The sequence below is a fragment of the Pseudophryne corroboree genome, chromosome 1 (genome assembly GCF_028390025.1).
Source record: "Pseudophryne corroboree isolate aPseCor3 chromosome 1, aPseCor3.hap2, whole genome shotgun sequence".
Lineage (NCBI taxonomy): Eukaryota > Metazoa > Chordata > Amphibia > Anura > Myobatrachidae > Pseudophryne > Pseudophryne corroboree.
This window is the reverse complement of record NC_086444.1, coordinates 600,866,683-600,889,406: the sequence shown is the minus strand read 5'-3', so window position 1 is coordinate 600,889,406 and position 22,724 is coordinate 600,866,683. Positions and strand designations below refer to the sequence as shown.

General features: G+C 44.1%; 1 long non-coding RNA gene and 2 pseudogenes across 1 annotated transcript in view; 1 reads left to right on the top strand and 2 right to left on the bottom strand.

Moving 5' to 3' along the window:
* Window positions 1-1,903: 1,903 nt before the first annotated feature.
* The window catches only part of LOC134927306 (uncharacterized), a 55,224-nt gene continuing 34,403 nt past the window's right edge, over window positions 1,904-22,724 (bottom strand). Inside the window, exons 3-4 of the long non-coding RNA XR_010177612.1 lie at window positions 7,352-7,410; window positions 1,904-2,490 (exon numbers count right to left, since the gene is read on the bottom strand). This is a non-coding gene — a long non-coding RNA (uncharacterized LOC134927306). The remainder of the gene's footprint in view (window positions 2,491-7,351; window positions 7,411-22,724) is intronic.
* LOC134948608 (5S ribosomal RNA) lies at window positions 12,408-12,525 on the bottom strand (annotated as a pseudogene).
* Window positions 16,974-17,091, top strand: LOC134949340 (5S ribosomal RNA; annotated as a pseudogene).

Genomic DNA, 22,724 nt, shown 5'->3' with positions numbered 1-22,724 from the left:
ACTGGAATCCCCACACGGGTGGTGGTCCACGCCACGACCCGAGGGGGAATATAACCCTGTGGCAACCAAAGGTCGCCACCGGGCATGAAGCATTGTGAATGCAGAGTGCCCGTGAGGGGACATGCTGCACTCGCCGCCGGTATCCCGGTGTAGGTCTACTGACCGCCGGGATCCCGACAGCCGGATATCATACTGATTCCAGCTCAAATGTATCCAATGCAGATGACAACAAGGATGCATAAACACCTGTCAGTAGAAAGATCACTTGCAGGTGACTGACCCATGGTGCAAAATACAAATGGACGATAATGGCAAGTGAAAAACCCTGCAGAGTGCATCACGATCTGTCCTACTGAAACTTTTACTATTTATTTATAGTGTGGCTGCTGTGATGGGTTCAGTATGGTATGCCGGCGGTCGGGCTCCCGGCGACCAGCATACCGGCGCCGGGAGCCCGACCACCGGCTTACCGACAGTGTGGCGAGCGCAAATGAGCCCCTTGCGGGCATGGTGGCATGCTACGCGCGCCACACTATTTTATTCTCCCTCCAGGGGGGTCGTGGACCCCCACGAGGGAGAATAAGTGTCGGAATGCCGGCTGTCGGGATTCCGGCGCCGGTATACTGTGCGCCGGGATCCCGTCAGTCGGCATACTGAAGACCACCCGCTGTGATCTATGCACATTGTTAAAGGGATACTTGCAATCTTTTCGTAGCACAAGAGCAAATTCCAATTTGATGTTTTAAGGGGGAAAACAAGGGATGTTTGTATTTAATTCAACTTAATTAATATTAATTGTATTTTACATGGTAACAATGCCTTTATTATTTATTAATAACATTGTCTAGACTTAGACAGACTGTATTGTGTATGAATTGTGTTTGTGTGCACCATGTTAGCATTTACAACTAGCAATGTGAAGCCACATATCCTGGCGTAAACCAGGTGCAAATGCTACCCTTGCAGAGTGACCACATCTTGTGATACATCCAGCTCCATAAGCAGCTGAAAACGCACCTCTTCTTGTTGATCATTTTATGCCTGCAGTTTTGGCACATAATCCGCCCAACTCATCACAAGCCCTTAAATGTTACTTGTCTCACACAGGGGGAGGCGGCGTTATGCATAAACAAGGTTCAAATTGTAAAAGCACCTGGCTTATATGGCATTCTGTGTTATTAGAGGAACTACGTACATTCAGGACCTTAAAAGAGAAACTGATTTCATTTAATAAAAGCTTTCAGTCCTGTTCCTCATAGCAGTCTGGTACTGTACCTAAGATGAGAATACTGGGTCTTAAGGGAAAAGAGAATGTGTATCTGTAGAAAACAGGACAAATAACAGAAGACAAGGGGGTAAATTTACTAAGGTGGGAGATTTTTAGAACTAGTGACGTTGCCCATAGCAACCTATCAGATTCTACTTAACATTTATCAAGCTGCTTCTAGAAGATAATAGATAAAATCTGATTGGTTGCTATAGGCAACATCACCAGTTCTAAAAAACTCCCACCTTAGTAAATTTACCCCAAGGGGTCTATTTAGCAAGATGTGCACAATGGTGAACATAATGATCTACGGTTTTTGCCATACTGTATTAGTGTTGTGACCACCATACTGTATTCACTAGTAGATACCTGCTGGAACAGCGCTCACGAAAACCACATTTTTTTTCTTTAGTTGCTGTCTTGCGCAAATGCAATAGATGGGAATATATGTTTGTAGGCTAGTGCCTATGAATGGGTGTCTCAGTTAGACACTAGTTGCCGCCAGACACTGCTACATGACAACTGAACTGACCAATGCCAAACATTGACCAAGACAGCAGTACTGTCTCTACTCTGCTTTTCTCCAGTGAAAAAGACATGGAGATGGTATTATGTTTAGAAAAAAAGATGAGAAAATAAAAGCTTCTCACATTTATAAAGAATGGACCTGCACAGCCACCATTGTGACCTATGGGGGCTGCTATAATATGACATCTGTGATTACTCTGCACCTTTGTGATCTGTTTACTGCGCTTTTGTGGTATACTTATGTAGCACTAAATAAAAATTATGTATCACTGAATAACGCGTTGAAAGAGACGCTACTACGTATACTTCAGTCATCCTGGAGGCTTCATGCCCTATCCTAAGATGGCCACTGGGATCTCTACTAAGAATGTGCAGGGGCCATCTTGTCTTTTACTGTGTGAGACTGTGTAGTGTGACATGGTGGGCTCAAGCTCTGATCCATAACCAGTATACATGTAACAGTTAATACAGTTGTGCCAGCTATCTTTCAATGAACGAACACCACTGGTTAAGTAATTGAGTTGTTCATACTGTAGTTTGATATATCCGCTGGTGTGTGCCTATATAACTGCAATATCAACACCTGTACACCCACTTTTCCAACATAACACAGTGATACCATGCCAGGGCATAGGACACCTGGAAACTAGTTGATTGGAAAGCTGAGTAGCAGTGACTGCAAAGGTGAATTAACCCTGGAAAACATAAAAAGACAAATAAATGCATGTGATTCAAACAAAGGGCTATCATTATATTAGATGACATGTTACTGTAAATATAGGAACCAATTTTGGACACTGAAGAGTCGGACATCTTTATTTAAAAAGGGAATGGAGAAGCTCATTTAAATTAAAGGAAGACATTACAAAAACAAGATTTGTTTGCTCTATAAAAAAAGGAGCGTGATAGATGATCCTGACGGTCGGGATGCCGACGGTCACATGACCGACACCGGCATCCAGGCGATTAGAATGCTGGCAGGTCACAAGGAAAATAATTTTGGGGGTTGGCGTCTAACGATAAGTCATGGGGGGTGGCGGCTAGGGCTAAGACTCAGGATGGGTGGCTGCTATGGCTAACCACACCTCTAGTGCCTAACCCTAACCTTTCCCCCAGGCTCTAACCTTAACCTTCACCCTGATACTTACCTTTGAGATGTCGCCGGTCTGTGTTCCGGTGCCGAGATTCCAGCGTCGGTCACATGACCTCCGGCATCCAGAACCCCAAGATGCTGACCGCATCCCAAAAAAAGTAACCATAAAGGTAACCTTATTAATAAGTCTACAGTACATTTGTTTTTAGAACATTTAAATTCACTAACATCATTTAAAAGTGGAGCTGATATGGAACACATCTGTGCTTTATAACACAATTTGTAAAAATACTTGAACCAATCTATGTTTAACTATGTTTTCCATGCAGTGGTGCACGCAAGGGGGTTTCCAAGTACCTGGAAACCCGCCTGATGACCCAATTTTTTATTTTAGAGACAGAGACAACTGTGTCTCCGTCTCAACAATAGCCACAACCGCAATCACAATCGCGGAGCTGCAGGATCGGAGAGCTCCGTAGCTCTATGCATATACAAAGGGTGTAATTCAGAGTTGTTACCAAACCAAAAAAGTTAGCTATTGGGCAAAAGCATGTTGTACTGCAGGTGGGGCAGATGTAACATGTGCAGAGAGATTTACATTTGGGTGGGTTATATTGTTTCTGTGCAGGGTAAATACTGGCTGCTTTATTTTTACACCGCAATTTAGATTTCAGTTTGAACACACCCCACCCAAATCTAATCTCTACTTGCACATGTTATATCTGCCCCACCTGCAGTGCACATGGGGTGTAATTCCATGTTGATCGCAGCAGGAATTTTGTTAGCAGTTGGGCAAAACCATGTGCACTGCAGGGGAGGCAGATATAACATGTGCAGAAAGAGTTAGATTTGGATGGTTATTTTATTTCTGTGCAGGGTAAATACTGGCTGCTTTATTTTTACACTGCAAAGTAGATTGCAGATTGAACACACCCCACCCAAATCTAACTCTTTCTGCACATGTTAAATCTGCCTCCCCTGCAGTGCACATGGGCCCTCATTCCGAGTTGTTCGCTCGCAAGGCGATTTTAGCAGAGTTGCTCACGCTAAGCCGCCGCCTACTGGGAGTGTATCTTAGCTTCTTAAAATTGCGAACGATGTATTCGCAATATTGCGATTACAAACTACTTAGCAGTTTCAGAGTAGCTTCAGACTTACTCGGCATCTGCGATCAGTTCAGTGCTTGTCGTTCCTGGTTTGACGTCACAAACACACCCAGCGTTCGCCCAGACACTCCTCCGTTTCTCCAGCCACTCCTGCGTTTTTTCCGGAAACGGTAGCGTTTTCATCCACACGCCCATAAAACGCCGTGTTTCCGCCCAGTAACACCCATTTCCTGTCAATCACATTACGTTCGCTGAAGCGAAGAAAAAGCCGTGAGTAAAAAAACTATCTTCATAGCAAAATTACTTGGCGCAGTCGCAGTGCGAACATTGCGCATGCGTACTAAGCAGAAAAACGCTGCGATGCGAAGAAAATTACAGAGCGAACGACTCGGAATGAGGGCCCTGGTTTTGCCCAACTGCTAACAAAATTCCTGCTGCGATCAACTTGGAATTACCCCCATGGTTTTGCCCAATTGCTAACTTTTTTGGTTTGCTAACAACTCTGAATAACGCACACACGGTAACCCCACAAAGTAAATTCTGTGTTTGCCCCTGTGATGTGTCCATTGTTACAGATGGGCCAAGACCCCATCATATGGTATAAATGACAGAGATGGGGAGTTCTCCATACTGGGAGGCTGAAACCTGTGCTCTTGGAGTCACCGATTAGCCCAAGCCAGGGAATTCTGCAAAGGAAACTTAGACGAGAGATCAAAAGCAAGTGTTCCCAGTTGAGCAGGAGATTGTTGAATCATAGTGAAATCTGGTACCATGGGGGTAATTCCAAGTTGATCGCAGCAGGATTTTTGTTAGCAATTGGGCAAAACCATGTGCACTGCAGGGGAGGCAGATATAACATGTGCAGAGAGAGTTAGATTTGGGTGGGGTGTGTTCAATCTGCAATCTAATTTGCAGTGTAAAAATAAAGCAGCCAGTATTTACCATGCACAGAAATAAAATAACCCACCCAAATCTAACTCTTTCTGCACATGTTATATCTGCCTCCCCTGCAGTGCACATGGTTTTGCCCAATTGCTATCAAAAATCCTGCTGCGATCAACTTGGAATTACCCCCTATGAGTAAATAAGACTCTGCATTTCGTTGAGAAATTAAATATTTTCAAAACATATTCCAATCCATATTCCATTTATAGATTAGGTAATCACCAAAAGTAATTCTATGATTTCACATATAGTATAAGTAGGCTTTAGTACACTTAGGGGGACATGTACTAAGCAGTGATAAAAGTAGAGAAGTGAGCCCGTGGAGAAGTTGCCTATGGCAACCAATCAGCACTGATGTAACATTTATCATTTGCATACTATAAACATATACAGAGCAGCTGATTGGTTGCCATGGGCAGCTTCTCCACTGGCTCACTTCTCCACTTTTATCACTGCTTAGTACATGTCCCTGTTAATCAGTGCTGTAATTAGACATTTTAGCGCTGTGTGCAAGAAACGGCATTGGCGCCCCCACCCCTCTTATGTAAAACAGGGGCAGTGCGCGCCGTGGCTTCATGGGGAAGGAGTGTGGCCACAAAATATTACCAATTCAAATTACGCAGCACAATAGCGCCACTATACCAGGTAAAGCCCCCTTTTTACACATTACGGCAGACAGAGTTCATCTTTTACACATTACAGGAGACAGCGTCCCCTTTTTACACATTACGACAGGCAGAGTCCATCTTTTACACATTATGGCAGACAGCGTGCCCTTTTTACACATTACGATATGCAAAGTCCACCTTTTACACGTTATGGCAGACAGCGTCCCCTTTTTACAAATTACGACAGGCAGAGTCCCCTTTTTACACATTACGGCAGACAGTGTGACCTTTTTACACATTCCGGCAGACAGCGTCCCCTTTTACACATTACGGCAGACAGCATCCCCCTTTTACACATTACGGCAGACAGCGTCCCCTTTATATAGCTGAGGCAACACAAATACTCTGTGTTTTTAGTTATGTGAACTCAGATTTGACATTTGGGCCTCAGACTACAGTGTTCTTTAAATAAGGCCCTGGCCGGGATGTACTTTAGCAAAACTGTTGTAAAAATCTTGTTTTCCTGGTTTTCATCGCATTTTCAGATGTACTAAGGGGTCTATTCATGCAGCAGAGAAAAGCCCTGTTTTGCGTTAAACAGGGCTTTTCTCTGCTTACCGCAATTCACAGAGCCGGTTACCGTGGAGAAGTCTCTGACTTCTCCAGCGGTACCCCCGCTCTGTGCCTGAATCGCACCACCATACCTTTGTATGGTGAGTGCAATTCATGAAGGTGCGGAAAGCTCTGCTTTCCGCTTCTCCATGGAGTTCAGGTTCGCCATCTGATGACGGTGTAACCTGAACTGCAGTGCGGAGACGTCAGGGAAGCTCAATGCTTCCCTGATCGCTACTCGGCACCTCGTGCTGGCTCCGCCCCCCGACCTCCCAGCAACCACTGCGGCCTGCCGGGAGGTCATCAAGCTGCGCATGCGCAAAGGGACCCGCCGCTGGACTCCGCGCATCGCAGGGAGGGACCGCTGGAGAAGACCTCACCGCAGGAGCCCCAGACACCGCAGCGCATCGTCGGAAGGGTGAGTATACATGAATTGCTACTTATCACAGCTATACATCGCATCGAAGAGATGCGATGTATAGTGATAAGTAGCAATTATGTTTTCGTTTTCTACATGAATAGACCCCTAAGTCCCGTCCACCTGCTTACCGATGCGGAGGGTAACGCATTTTGCTTGCATTACCCTATAGAAGCCTGTGGGCTTCTTTCCGCAACCCAACACCTCCACCGCATCCCGCCGCTCAGCGCCGATCACACCGGCCCCCCTCACCTGCGTGCTGCCAGCTTCCCTGGCGAGCTCCCAGATCCCCCAACCTCCCCCAGCAACACTGCCAGCTGGAAAGACAACCCCCCTACCCCCCGTTTCGGCAATTGTATGGATTTCTCTGACAATTGCTACCAGGAATCCATTAACTTTCACTGGGCTGCCCCCAACTTTTGCTTTCTACATTATATGTCCCTTCTCCCCAATTTATCTCCTACACCGAAAAATTCTCAATAAAGGGTTTTATATTGTTCCTAGTAGAGAACAGGCATATTATCAAATTGTAACATTTGTCTGATCACAAAGGGGTTAAAAAAGAGTAATGTTACAGGATCATGTTCTAATATTATAGACTACTAACCGCCCTACTGTATATAGGATAATATTGCAGAGTACCTTTGTTCTAACAGTGGCTTAGACAAAAAAAATATAATTGCACATATACAGTATCATGTCTGTAATAATTATATAGTATGTCCTTTAATGTGGACCTTTGTGTGGGCCCAAACAGAAAAATAAAAACATCACCTGGGACAGTGTTGCAACAAGAACAAGCCACTTCACTTCACCCTCCATCCGTTCCGTCTCTGAAACACATTGTAAGAGCACTTAAAATCCATTCTACTGTCTCTTTGCATAATGCACAATTGTGTGTGTGTGCCATTCACGTTAATTTAAGTCATTTTGTATGTGTTTCAATGTAATTAGTTGAATAGAAAAGATCCTCGCTAATTAATTCATTCGTACACAGCTCAACTAGTCTGAAGTTTTCCACAAGAGGGTGAGCGACTAATTTTGTTTTTAATGAGGACCATCTGTGTTGGGAGAGCAGTGTATGATAATAAAATAGTAATAAAGGCCACTGCTGTGGTGTGGTATTCCCACATTTGAAACAACACAGGACGCACTACCAACACAACAAAGCATGGGCTATAATAGCCATCCTGTCAGTGCTGCATTCACTCTTCCCTGCATTGTGCTTAACCACTTACTCCCATACTTTCAGTAGCTGTTGTATTTTATTCCTTTCCCACTCCAGTTTTGTTAGTTGCTAGTGACTGTCTTGTTGCTAAGTGACGTCTGTAAAAGCCATACTTGGCTTGATTTAGTGATGCTAAAGCAGGAGTCCAGATTAGCTTCTGGGCTAAATTTGGGTTCAGGAAGAAGAAGCAAACCATATGCCTCGACTGGAGACTTGTCTGCGTGACCTAAAACGCGAGCCAAGGAATAGTGTTTGGTGGCAGTGCTCCTGATCACTACTATGGGATAAACTGGCATGGGTGCAGAACACGACTTAGATCAGCATGCACTCTGTTAAAGTTGGCTGACAAAATGTCCAAAATTGGTTCTTTCCTCTGCTGATTTAAAGCAAGTTGCTAAACTGGAATAAGTGATAAAAAAGCAATAATCTAGTAATAATCAGTGGAAATGTTAACAGGACAATAACAGTAACAGAGGAAATGACTTCAGCAGGCTGGGACATTGGGCAGAATACGTACGTCCCTTGCTGTGTATGGGATAGGAATTCTAGGGGAGGGGGGGATAGCTTTGTGGAGTAGCCCAATGACGAGATTTCATTTCACGTAACATGACTATTGAAATGAAATAGCGAGGTGGAAAGGGTGCAATTATAGGGGAGTTCCACAAAAGGACTTGATTTTGCCTCAGCTCTACAATGGCAAAGATTGGGTTTATCTCCATTACTTTTAATGAGATGCATTTTCTTTCCTACAGTATTTCACTTCAGCAGGGAACACATTTCAAAGGAAAGAAAAGTGAAAAGTTTCAATTTTATTTTCACTGAATGAGATGATTAAATAGTGTGGGGAAGTGATACAAAATTATTATTTATTTAGCTACAGTATGTATCATTTTCTACTTTATAGCATTGTAATATTATTTTTGTTACTTTAATACATTTATTAGTAATCTAATGTCCTGACAATTGATAATGGTTAATACCAGTTATACAGTAGCATACATTTCGCAAAATTGCATACTTCATTTATTTATTTATTTTTGGCCCATTCTGGTTTAGGGGAATATTTAATAATTACACTGATCAACACTCATTGGGAGGAATTAAATTGCACCCCCCTCCGGCTGCCACTAGATGGCACCTAACGGGCCTCCTGAGGTGCGATCTGAAATGTGCGTCAACTCCGAGCACCCTAACCTGTACTTTGTACGGGTTTTGCCGCTTTGAGCGGTTAAACCCGGTACTAATGGGCGTGCATATGGGTATGTGTTCCCAATGGGGGCAATAATTAATTAGCCCGTTGTTCGCCCAATACATTTGGGTGCCCACAAGACAACTGAATCGGCCACATAGTATTGCCAATCATATTAGAGCAGGATAACTTTGTGGTACGGATTACAAATATGACCTGTTTTCTAGATTGGCTCTAATTTTTAAATACACAAAACACAAATGACAACGCTAACTGCTCAACTGGTAACTGATAGTGGTCGATCACATATATACGGAGGGGGAATATTCTACTATCATCATGAAATGAACACCTAGAATCTTTGTGTGTGTGTCTCACCTTCTAGAATGTTTCAGTAGATTCCCATATGCACGTGTTATGGATAAGTTCCCTATTAATTGAGGGTACAGTAGAAAAATGACTTCTTTAAAATTAGAAACCCCCCCCTCAAGAGAACCCCAAAAAACAAATTCACTCAAATATCCTTGGCAACTGACCAAATATACGTATGTATATCTATCTATCTACGCATGTATGTCTATATATATATATATATATATATATATATATGTGTTGCAGGCTGTGGTATTTGTGGGATAATCAGCAGTTTGCAGGGTTACCCACAAATATTAAGAATCCCTGGGATTTATGAAGGCGGGACTGCAGCAGATATCTCCAATATCTGTTTAGTCCTTCTATTTCTGACATCAAAGCAGCCCCCAAAGGTTTTTATTGGGGCTGCTAAGGGGTCAGATTTACCAAACTCTGGGATGTAGAGCATTGAGAACTACTGATGTAGAAGTCTGTTTGACTGGGTTCCTCCCTCTGAGTGAGAAGCAGCTTAGATGGCAAGCTAAAAAACACACCAGCACCAGGCACAGTTAGGAAATGTGTTAGTGGGACCAATAAATCTAGAATGGCCTTGAATCCCTCAGATAAGGAGATGGTTCAGATGTTTCCGTTGAATCACACAAAGCTCCTGAATCTCTATGAGCAGGTGAGAGATGATAAGAAGCTTTGTCAGGCAGAAACTAAGCAGTGCATAGACTGCATATATGATTGTGTCCTGCACTTTATAGCCACAGGCTACGTTGTGGTGTCCTTCTTTATGATCTCATTAAAGTGGTAGTAGACATTATAAATGCGTGCTGTATGCTTCATAATATTGTCCTACAGCAAGATAAGTCAGAACTAGACAATACAGAGTGTACAGAAAAGAGCCAGCGGTCGCTTTAGCATATCAATATGTGGTGAATACACAGTGGGAAAGGAAGTTAGAGGAAGGATCATCCACTAGTTCTGCACAGCTTTACATGTACTGTATGTCAAATAACCAGACTCTGGAATTATTTTGAGGTGTATGTTTTAGTAAGGTTTTCATAACCATTTTGTACCTTACATCACTCTACAGTTTTAAGGTGCTGACATTACTCTGCTTCTGTTGTATGTGGTACAGTAAGTCATAAGTCTTTGCCCCCAAAAATGTGAATAAATAACACAATGTACATTACTTTTTAATAGTGTAAGTAAGTTAGCTGGAAATTATTATCCAAGGAGCGCAAGTACTCAACAGTAGAACAAGAGTGCTTGGCAATTAAATGGTCAGTAGAGTCTCTAAGGTACTATCTGTTAGGGAGAGAGTTCCGGCTAATTACAGATCATGCACCCTTACATTGGATGCACATGAACAAAGAGGGGAACGCTTGTGTGACCTGATGGTTTTTGGCCCTATAGCCATACAAATTTGAGGTGCAACATCGCCCTGGGAAGTTCCACCTCAATGTAGATACTATCTCAAGTAAATGTATGAATCCCAACCCTCCAGTCAACCCTGTGGTGAAGCTAGGAAAGGGGGAAGAGAGTAATGAGGAGGGAAAGAGGTGGAGAAGATGTGTCTTCCCAGACGAGCAATGGGAATAAAGGTAGGCAAGGTAGTGCCTTTGCCTGGAGAACTTAACTTCACCAGGATGATTGAAGCTAAGGAGGAAGGAGTGTGACAGGGTCAGCATGAACATACATGGTATGGATATAGATCCTCAGGGTGTGGGTGGAAAGAATCCAGGCCAGGTGTTCGGGGTGGTAAAGGCTAGGAGCTGCAAGCCTGATTGCAGACATCTATCAGGTTGTTTTAAAAATGGTATCAGACAGAAGAAACAGTACTCCTAATGGTGAACTAGTCATCCAGGTTATACTGAAGGCCAGGGCGTGGTTACTGTTAAGGGTCCTAGTACTTAGCGTTCTCTGGAGAAGTTATACCCTGTTTGCAAAAGACCTGGTGTGATCTGTTATATGACCTGTGACTTGCTTGTAAACTGCTGACAAACTGCTAACAACTGCTTATCTGTGGAAAAATAAAACCTTTCAGTTGGAACATTTACCTGGTGTATGTGATCCTTGTCACAAATGCAAATAGCTATAGCACTGGGTTGATGGTGCGCCCAGATAATATTTCAGAAAACTGTTTTGCGTAAGATTTTTTGCTAAATGTAAAATTTTCACTCATTACAAGTCAATTTTGACCACCTCACAGCTCACAATATTGTTTTCATCCAGTTTAGGCCAAAAGGTTGCACTGAGGTAGCTGGATGACTAAGCTAAGCGACAGCTGTGGGCGGCACAAACATGTGACACTTAGACTTCCAACGTGGCACATTAACAGAATGGTCCTGCAGCGGCAGACCGGGTGGCAGGTTACAAACAAATATGGTTTGATTCCGCACTGGTAGTATTTTTATGAAAGATATGTATACTTAAATTATAATAACCAGTATGTAATCGATACTAGGGCCCCAATGCCCCTGTTAATTAAACTGGTGGTGCGCCCAGAAGTCAGTAATTGCTTACTGTGAGTCTAATGTACAAGAAAAAGAAAGTAGACTTCTTTGTGGGCGCACTCTTAAGAAACAATTTTAATGTGACATCTGTGTCAGATTAGTGAGTTAAAGCTTAACTTTTAATATATGTCCTTAAAAAATTATAGTCCTATATCTCCTGAGACAAAACAACATTCAACGTCCCTAGGGTATCTTGACAAAACAAAGATAGAAATTAAAGACAGTTACAAGTAATTACAAACAAATAACAAATATTAAAACAGCGGTAGGCAGTGGAAGCATGTATAGTCCATACATACAATTCGGACGTATATTCTGTCCATCAAAATTCATGCGAATTGTAACCGGCGGGCAGATCCTTTGTTTATTATTGAGTTTAGTAACATAACAAAGGATACTTTCTGAGTGTAGTAAATAAGAGCTGATGATAATTCCTAAATCTCAGCCCTTGGCCATAACTTAGGGATGCCTAATAGGAAGGTGAAAGATATAGAAGTGTGAATCTGCTGTCAATGTTAGACAGGAGGTTTCCTAGTTCTGAACCTACTGCACCAGGTATTCCCAGGTGGTCACCCACCAGGTACTAACCAAGCCCTCAGCTGTTTAGCTTCCAAGATCGGACGGTATTGGGCATGGGCAGTGAGGTATGAAAGTAGGTTTAGAGATGTTTGTAATTGCCCTTCTCCCGAATCATTGATGAGCGTTCAGAAACACTATAGTAGAGATGGGCACCGGAAATTTTTCGGGTTTTGTGTTTTGGTTTTGGATTCGGTTCCGCGGCCGTGTTTTGGATTCGGACGCTTTTTGGCAAAACCTCCCCGAAATTTTTTTGTCGGATTCGGGTGTGTTTTGGATTCGGGTGTTTTTTTTTAAAAAAACCCTCAAAAACAGCTTAAATCATAGAATTTGGTGGTAATTTTGATCCCATAGTATTATTAACCTCAATAACCATAATTTCCACTCATTTCCAGTCTATTCTGAACACCTCACACCTCACAATATTATTTTTAGTCCTAAAATTTGCACGAGGTCGCTGGATGACTAAGCTATGCGACCCAAGTGGGCGGCACAAACACCTGGCCCATCTAGGAGTGGCACTGCAGTGTCAGACAGGATGGCACTTAAAAAAAATTAGCCCCAAACATCACATGATGCAGAGATAAAAAAAAAAAAAGAGGTTCAAGATGGATTTGTCCTTGGGCCCTCCCACCCACCCTTATGTTGTATAAGCAGGACATGCACACTTTAACAAACCCATCATTTCAGCCACAGGGTCAGCCACACGACTGTGGCTGAAATGACTGGTTGGTTTGGGCCCCCACCAAAAAAGAAGCAATCAATCTCTCCTTGCACAAACTGGCTCTACAGAGGCAAGATGTCCACCTCCCCCTCATCGTCCGATTCATCACCCCTTTCACTGTACATCCCCCTTCTCACAGAGTATTATTCGTCCCCACTGGAATCCACCATCTCAGGTCCCTGTGTACTTTCTGGAGGCAATTGCTGGTGAATGTCTCCACGGATGAATTGATTATAGTTCATTTTGATGAACATCATCTTCTCCACATTTTGTGGAAGTAACCTCGTACGCCGATCGCTAACAAGGTGAGCGGCTGCACTAAACACTCTTTCGGAGTACACACTGGAGGGGGGGGGGGCAACTTAGGTAAAATAAAGCCAGTTTGTGCAAGGGCCTCCAAATTGCCTCTTTTTCCTGCCAGTATACGTACGGACTGTCTGACGTGCCTACTTGGATGCTGTCACTCATATAATCCTCCACTATTCTTTCAATGGTGACAGAATCATATGCAGTGACAGTAGACGACATGTCAGTAATCGTTGGCAGGTCCTTCAGTCCGGACCAGATGTCAGCACTCGCTCCAGACTGCCCTGCATCACCGCCAGTGGGTGGGCTCGGAATTCTTAGCCTTTTCCTCGCAGCCCCAGTTGCGGGAGAATGTGAAGGAGGAGCTGTTGACGGGTCACGTTCCGCTTGACTTGACAAGTGTCTCACCAGCAGGTCTTTGAACATCTGCAGACTTGTGTCTGCTGGAAAGAGAGATACAACGTAGGCTTTAAACCTAGGATCGAGCACGGTGGCCAAAATGTAGTGCTCTGATTTCAACAGATTGACCACCCGTGAATCCTGGTTAAGCGAATTAAGGGCTCCATCCACAAGTCCCACATGCCTAGCGGAATCGCTCCGTTTTAGCTCCTCCTTCAATCTCCCCAGCTGCTTCTGCAAAAGCCTGATGAGGGGAATGACACGACTCAGGCTGGCAGTGTCTGAACTGATTTCACGTGTGGCAAGTTCAAAGGGTTGCAGAATCTTGCACAACGTTGAAATCATTCTCCACTGCGCTTGAGTCAGGTGCATTCCTCCTCCTTTGCCTATATCGTAAGCAGATGTATAGGCTTGAATGGCCGTTTGCTGCTCCTCCATCCTCTGAAGCATATAGAGGGTTGAATTCCACCTCGTTACCACCTCTTGCTTCAGATGATGGTGGGGCAGGTTCAGGAGTGTTTGCTGGTGCTCCAGTCTTTGGCACGCGGTGGCTGAATGCCGAAAGTGGCCCGCAATTCTTTGGGCCACCGACAGCATCTCTTGCACGCCCCTGTCATTTTTTAAATAATTCTGCACCACCAAATTCAATGTATGTGCAAAACATGGGACGTGCTGGAATTTGCCCACATGTAATGCACGCACAATATTGGTGGTGTTGTCCGATGTCACAAATCCCCAGGAGAGTCCAATTGGGGTAAGCCATTCTGCGATGATGTTCCTCAGTTTCCGTAAGAGGTTGTCAGCTGTATGCCTCTTATGGAAAGCAGTGATACAAAGCATAGCCTGCCTAGGAACGAGTTGGCGTTTGCGAGATGCTGCTACTGGTGCCGCCGCTGCTGTTCTTGCTGCGGGAGGCAATACATCTACCCAGTGGGCTGTCACAGTCATATAGTTCTGAGTCTGCCCTGCTCCACTTGTCCACATGTCTGTGGTTAAGTGGACATTGGGTACAACTGCATTTTTTAGGACACTGGTGAGTCTTTTTCTGACGTCTGTGTACATTTTCGGTACCGGGGGCACACTACCTCAAGAAATTCTCTAATTTCCTGTGAATTAACGGTGGATACCGGACACACGTTTAACAGCAACGCAGCTGCTAAGGCCTGAGTTATCTGCTTTGCAGCAGGATGACTGCTGTGATATTTAATCTTCCTCGCAAAGGACTGTTGGACAGTCAATTGCTTACTGGAAGTAGTACAAGTGGTCTTCCGACTTCCCCTCTGGGATGACGATCGACTCCCAGCAGCAACAACAGCAGCGCCAGCAGCAGTAGGCGTTGCACTCAAGGATCCATCGGAGGAATCCCAGTTAGGAGAGGACTCGTCAGACTTGCCAGTGACATGGCCTGCAGAACTATTGGCGTTCCTGTCTAAGGAGGAAATTGACACTGAGGGAGTTGGTGGTGTGGTTTGCAGGAGTTTGGGTACAAGAGGAAGGGATTTAGTTGTCAGTGGACTGCTTCCGCTGTCACCCAAAGTTTTTGAACTTGTCAATGACCTCTGATGAATGCGCTCCGGGTGACGTATAAGGGAGGATGTTCCTAGGTGGTTAACGTCCTTACCCCGACTTATTACAGCTTGACAAAGGCAACACACGGCTTGACACCTGTTGTCCGCATTTCTGTTAAAATAATTCCACACCGAAGAGGTGATTTTTTTTGTAATTTGACCAGGCATGTCAATGGCCATATTCATCCCACGGACAACAGGTGTCTCCCCGGGTGCCTGACTTAAACAAACCACCTCACCATCAGAATCCTCCTTGTCAATTTCCTCCTCAGCGCCAGCAACACCCATATCCTCATCCTGGTGTACTTCATCAGTGACATCTTCAATTTGAATATCAGGAACTGGACTGTGGGTGCTCTTTCCAGCACTTGCAGGGGGCGTGCAAATGGTGGAAGGCGCCACCTCTTCCCGTCCAGTGTTGGGAGGGTCAGGCATCACAACCGACACAATTGGACTCTCCTTGGGGATTTGTGATTTAGAAGAACGCACAGTTCTTTGCTGTGCTTTAGCCAGCTTAAGTCTTTTCATTTTTCTAGCTGGAGGATGAGGGCTTCCATCATCATGTGAAGCTGAACCACTAGCCATGAACATAGGCCAGGGCCTCAGCCGTTCCTTGCCACTCCGTGTCGTAAATGGCATATTGGCAAGTTTACGCTTCTCCTCAGACGCTTTTAATTTAGATTTTTGGGTCATTTTACTGAACTTTAGTTGTTTGGATTTTACATGCTCTCTACTAGGACATTGGGCATTGGCCTTGGCAGACGACGTTGATGGCACAGAGCTTCAAGATACAGCAATGGCCTACTGTACTGTACTATATGTATACTGCTGGTCACTAAAATGCTGCACTGTCCTACTATATACTGCTCACAATAATGCAGCACAGAGATAGTATACTTGACACAGAGCTGCAAGATACAGCAATGGCCTACTGTACTGTACTATATGTATACTGCTGGTTTCCAAAATGCTGCACTGTCTTACTATATACTGCTCACAATAATGCAGCACAGAGATAGTATACTTGACACAGAGCTGCAAGATACAGCAATGGCCTACTGTACTGTACTATATGTATACTGCTGGTCACCAAAATGCAGCACACTGAGCACAGATATTTGCAGCACACTGAGCACAGATATGGAGCGTTTTCAGGCAGAGAACGTAGATATTTGCAGCACACTGAGCACAGATATTTGCAGCACACTGAGCACAGATATGGAGCTTTTCAGGGAGAGAACACAGCCACGTCCTCTCCGTTCAATCTCCAATGCACGAGTGAAAATGGCGGCGACGCGCGGCTCTTTATACAGAATACGAATCTCGCGAGAATCCGACAGCGGGATGATGACGTTCAGCCGCGTTCGGGTTAACCGAGCAAGGCGGGAAGATCCGAGGCTGCCTCGGAACTGTGTAAAATAGGTGAAGTGTCCAAACTAGGAGAGTCCAAACTTTCTCTCCTAGTTTGGACACTATAGTGTTTCTGAACTCTCATCAATGATTCGGGAGAAGGGCAATTACAAACATCTCTAAACCTACTTTCATACCTCACTGCCCATGCCCAATACCGTCCGATCTTGGAAGCTAAACAGCTGAGGGCTAGGTTAGTACCTGGTGGGTGACCACCTGGGAATACCTTGTGCAGTAGGTTCAGAACTAGGAAACCTCCTGTCTAACATTGACAGCAGATTCACACTTCTACTATATCTTTCACCTTCCTATTAGGCATCCCTAAGTTATTGCCAAGGGCTGAGATTTAGGAATTACCATCAGCTCTTATTTACTACAGTCAGAAAGTATCCTTTGTTATGTTACTAAACTCAATAATAAACAAAGGATCTGCCCGCCGGTTACAATTCGCATGAATTTTGATGGACAGAATATGCGTCCGAATTGTATGTATGGACTATACATGCTTCCACTGCCTACCGCTGTTTTAATATTTGTTATTTGTTTGTAATTACTTGTAACTGTCTTTAATTTCTATCTTTGTTTTGTCAAGATACCCTAGGGACTTTGAATGTTGTTTTGTCTCAGGAGATATAGAACTATCATTTTTTTAAGGACATATATTAAAAGTTAAGCTTTAACTCACTAATCTGACACAGATGTCACATTAAAATTGTTTCTTAAGAGTGCGCCCACAAAGAAGTCTACTTTCTTTTTCTTGTACATTAGGGAGGCAGGTTAATAAACTATGAAGATGTTTGTTGTCTACACAAGAAGACAGTCATCAATACTCCAAACAGCACATAGGGGGTCATTCCGAGTTGATCGCAGCGCAGCGATCAGGTGAACAAATGGCATTTATGCGCATGCGCATGCCCCGCAATACGCATGCACGACATACGGGTACAAAGCCCTTTGTGGTTGTGCTCAAGTTCTAGTAAGAAGATTGGCAGGGTGTCGACTGTCCGTTTTCAGGGAGTGTTTGCAAAAACGCAGGCGTGTCTGAAAATACGCAGGCGTGGCTGGGCGTTTCCTGGGCGGGTGTATCGTCAAATCCGGACACGAATAGGCTGAAGTGATCGCAAGCGCTGAGTAGGTTCAGAGCTACTCTGAAACTGCACAAACTGTTTTTGCAGTGCTCGGCTGCACAAGCGTTCGCACTTCTGCTAAGCTAAAATACACTCCCCAGTGGGCGGCGGCATAGCGTTTGCACGGCTGCTAAAACTAGCTAGCGAGCGATCAACTCGGAATGACCCCCATAATGCACAAAAAAAAGAGGTGCAAGATGGAACTGTCCTTGGGCTCTCCCACCTACCCTTATGTTGGATATATTAAATAAGACACAGTTTAACAAACCAATTACTTCAGTGACAGGGACTGCCACTTGTAGCTGTAATGATTGGTTTATTTGGGCCCCTACAAAACAAGCTGCCATTGGTCTCTACATACACAAACTGGCTCTACGTAGGTTTGATGTCACCATCGTCATCCTCATCCAATTCCTCTTCCCCATCAGTGTGTACATCCTCTTCTTCACACACTATTAATTTGTCCCAACTAGAATCCACCATTACGGGTTATTCTGCATTTTTTGGACGTAATTGCCGGTAAAGGTCTTCCTCGTGGAATTTGTAATTAATTTTGATGACAATATTCTTTTCCACATTTTGGGGAAGTAACCTCCTATGCCGATGGCTGACAAGGTTCGTGGCTGAGCTGAAAACTCTTTCTGAGTACACACTGGAGGGTGGGCAACTTAAGTCAAGCAAAGCCACTTTGTGCAAGGTCCTCCAAATTGCCTTTTTTTCCTCCCAGTAGTGAAATGGACTATCTGACATGCCTATTTGTATGCTAAACACATGGCACTAAAATAATCATCAACCATTCTTTGACTGGTGACCGTATCATATGCAGTCACGGTAGACAAGTTCACTTATTGAAGGCAGTTCCTTCAGTGCGGATCAGATGTTAAACGTTTTTGCTGACTGATCTGCATCACCACCAATTGTACTCTTAGGAAAATGTAGTGTCTTATCCTGGCAGCCACAGTTGCCAGAGAAACTGAAGGAGGAGATGTTGCTGCATCACATTTCACTTGAGCTGACAATTTGCTCACCAACAGCTCTTTGCATCTCTTCAGATTTGTGCCCATTGAAAAGAAAGACACAATGTATGGCTTAAACCTAGGATCAAGTATGGTCACCAAAATATAGTGATCTGATTTCAAGATATTGACGACCCTTGGATCCTGGTGAATTGAATTAAGGGCTTGATCTACAAGTCCGACATGCTTAGCGGAATTACTTTCTTTCAGCTCTTCCTACAGTTTCTCCAGCAGCTTTTCCAAGAGTATAATAAGGGGAATTACCTGCCTCAAGCTGGCAGGGTGTGAACTAACTTCACATTAGGCAACTTCAAAGTTTTTGAAACCTTGCACAACACAGAAAGTGCATTCCCCCTCCTTTCCCTATGTCATAGGTCACTGTGTAGCCTTGGATAGATTTTTGCAGTTCCTCCATCCGCTGAAGCATATAAGGGGGACCCCGTTACTAACTCTTCCTTTGACAGTCCTTGCGGGTGCTGCAGTCTTCTACATGGACTTGCTGAATGGCGAAAATGTCCCAACATTTTTCAGGCCACAGAGAGCATCTCTTGCACACCCTTGTCATTTTAAACAAGAAATTTGAACCACTAAGTTAATTGTGTGAGCAAAACATGGGACATGTTGGAATTCACCCAGCTGTAATGCTCTCACAATATTGGTGGCATTGTCAAAAATCACAAATCCTGAGGAGAGTCCAAGCAGTTTAAGCCATTTCGCAATGATTTCCCTGACTTTTTCTAAGAGGTTGTCAGCTGTATGACTCTTTGTGAAACCGGTGATACACAGTGTAGCCTGCCTCTGAATGAGCTGGCATTTGTAAGATGCTTTTCTAGTGGAATGGAGTCTAGATGGGATTTGGTAGCGGGGACATAGGACCTCAATTAACTGTCTAAAACCCACTAAATTATTGGAAGATTCTGGACGCACATCTAATACCAGCATAGCTGTTTTGGTGTCAATGATCTGCTGTACAACTGGGTGGCAGCTGTCATACTTGCTCCCCCTTGCAAAGGATTGTTTAGCAGTCAATTATTTTGTTAAACTACTACAAGTAGTATTCCTGGTCCCCTTCTGGGTTAAGATCCACTTACAGCAGTAGCAGAAGGTGTAGCACTCAAGGATCCTTCTGAGCAGGGACGTGCGGTGAGCTAAATGGCTCAGGAGGCACTGGCTAACCCCAGAGCCAGATTTTCATGCAATATATAAGCCAAAGGGTGCATCTGGACATTATACAAAGGTACAGCAGTATATATATATACTTTATTCAATCAAAACTCTGGTTTAAACGTAAGTATGACAGGAAAGGCTCTGCCTCACCCCACCACACGTCACTGCTTCTGAGGAATCCTGGATAGGAGAGAAGTCATTCATGCTTATGAAATTGCATGCAGGACTACTATCAATCATGATTGAGGAAATTGACAATGAAGGTGTTGATGGTGGAGATTGCAGGTGCTTGGATCTAACAGAGAGACAGGAGTTAGGTGACGCTGGACTGGTTATTATGTTTTTAGCCAAAGTTTTTGAATTTGTCCAAAACTTTTGGTGAATACGCTGCAAGTAACATAAAAGGGGGAGGTTCCTAGATGGTTAAGGTCCATAACTCTACTTACTATGGCTTTACAAAGGGTGGCTTGACAGTTCTTGACAGCCTTGACAGGTGGCTTGACAGTTCTTGTCCAGATTCTGGTAGAAATAGTTCCACACATAAGAGGTGGATTTTTTAGTCTTTTCCCAGGCATGACAATGGGCTTTTTTATATCATGGGCAACTACTGTTTCCACTGGTGCCTGATTTACACAAACAACATCTTTACCAACATCCTAATCATCAACATCCTTATTAGTGCCAACCATATAAATATACTGCTCATCCTGGTGCACTTTCACAGGAAGCATCCCCAATTTCTATAACAGCATGTTGACTTTTGCTGCTCATCCCCACATTTGCAGAGGGCTCACAAATGGTGGAAGAAGCCTCCTCTTCGAGTACAGTATTGGAAAGGTCAGTCTCACACATGGCACTTGCAGACACACTTAGACTCTCTTTAGGATTTGTGTTGTCTCTGAGCACTCAGTTGTTTCCTGTGCCTTGACAAGTTAAATCTTTTTGACACTGCTACAATAAAAAGGCATTATGCAGGATGGATTTGAGAGCAATGAATGGACAAAATGAACAACAGACACCATCTTGTTACATAATTTTGTGTCTCCTACAACAGGGTACCACCTACAGTGTCACAATATGTGTATGAATATTACACCGCGGTATGACCTACAGTGTCACAATGCATGTATGAATTTTACACTGCAGTACCAACTACAGTGTCACAATACATGTATTTATATTACACTGCAGTACCACCTACAGCAGACATGTGAACTGCACATATGTGCACTGACAGATTCAGGGGGTGGCACCAAGGCACATGCCCCCCTGTCATTTTTTTTTTTTTTATTAAAATTGCTGCTCTGCCGAGGAAGCTGTTTCAGCTGCTGCTACTGGCAGCCAGTTACATAGCGGCTGCTGCAGCAGGTGGCTGAAGAGCTCCGCATCCTTGAGCTCTGGTGAGTCTGCTCTGCAAGCTTCTCGGCTACTCATTCCCCACGCAGCGCATGTAGTGGAGGCACTGCGGACATGTTGGCAGAGCAACAGCACCTCTACCTGCTGAGCCCGGACAATGGCACCAGGAAACAGACCGAGGTGAGTGAATGTATGAGCAGAGCATTGCAGTGGCAGGAGGCGGGCTGTTCTGCTAGGAGGCATCCTGTGCCCAGCTCTTATCTCTCGCTTACTTGGCAGAACCCCATGAGTGAGTATGATAGCACTGTGCAGCTTTATCCTGCCCTATGACTGTGTGTGTGTCCCATAATTATAGGTACTGTCTACTCATTGCCACTATTGCTGTAGCCATAGCCATAGGTCTGTGCTGGGCCCCATGCTCTGTGCCTCTGCTGGGTGTGGGGGGTTGGGGGCACTGGGTATGATGCTGCCGCACACTGTCACTATGCTCAGCCAAAACTTTCCAGCAGCAGCCCTTGTGTCTTTTTTGCTCTTAACCCCTCTAAGCAGGGAGTCCTTAGGGTTGAGTTTAAATTCAAGTGGTCTAATGGACCTTGGCTAAATCTAACTCTAACCCTGCCCCCCGGTGCCTAACCCTAACCTCCCCTACCTTAGCCTAACCCTAACCGCCCCTTCTCCCTGTGCCTAACCCTAACCTCCTCTCCCGCAGCCTAACCCTATCCTCCCCTTACTCAGCCTAACCCTAATCATAATTGCATACACTGTAAGATGGGTTTTTTTTTCTTACGGCTTACACAAATCATAGACATTGATTATTCAGCCAGGTTGGAATTTTGAGTTTGACATGTCAGACCTACAGTGTCACAATATGAATATTACACTGTGGTACCACCTACAGTATCACAATACTTGGATGAAATTGTGGACCCACCTACAGTTTCACAATACTTGTATTAATATTATACTGCAGTACCAGCTACAGTGTCACAATACTTGTATGAAATTTGGGTACGACCTGCAGCATCACAATACTTGTATAAATATATTACACTGCGGTCTAACCTGCAAATTTACAATACTTGTATGAATATTACACTGCGGTCTGACCGGCAGTGTCACAGTACATGTATATGAAAAATAATAGTATAGTACACTGGGGTGCAGCACAAACAAACAAAAAATATATCCCTGGATGGACAGACAGAGCA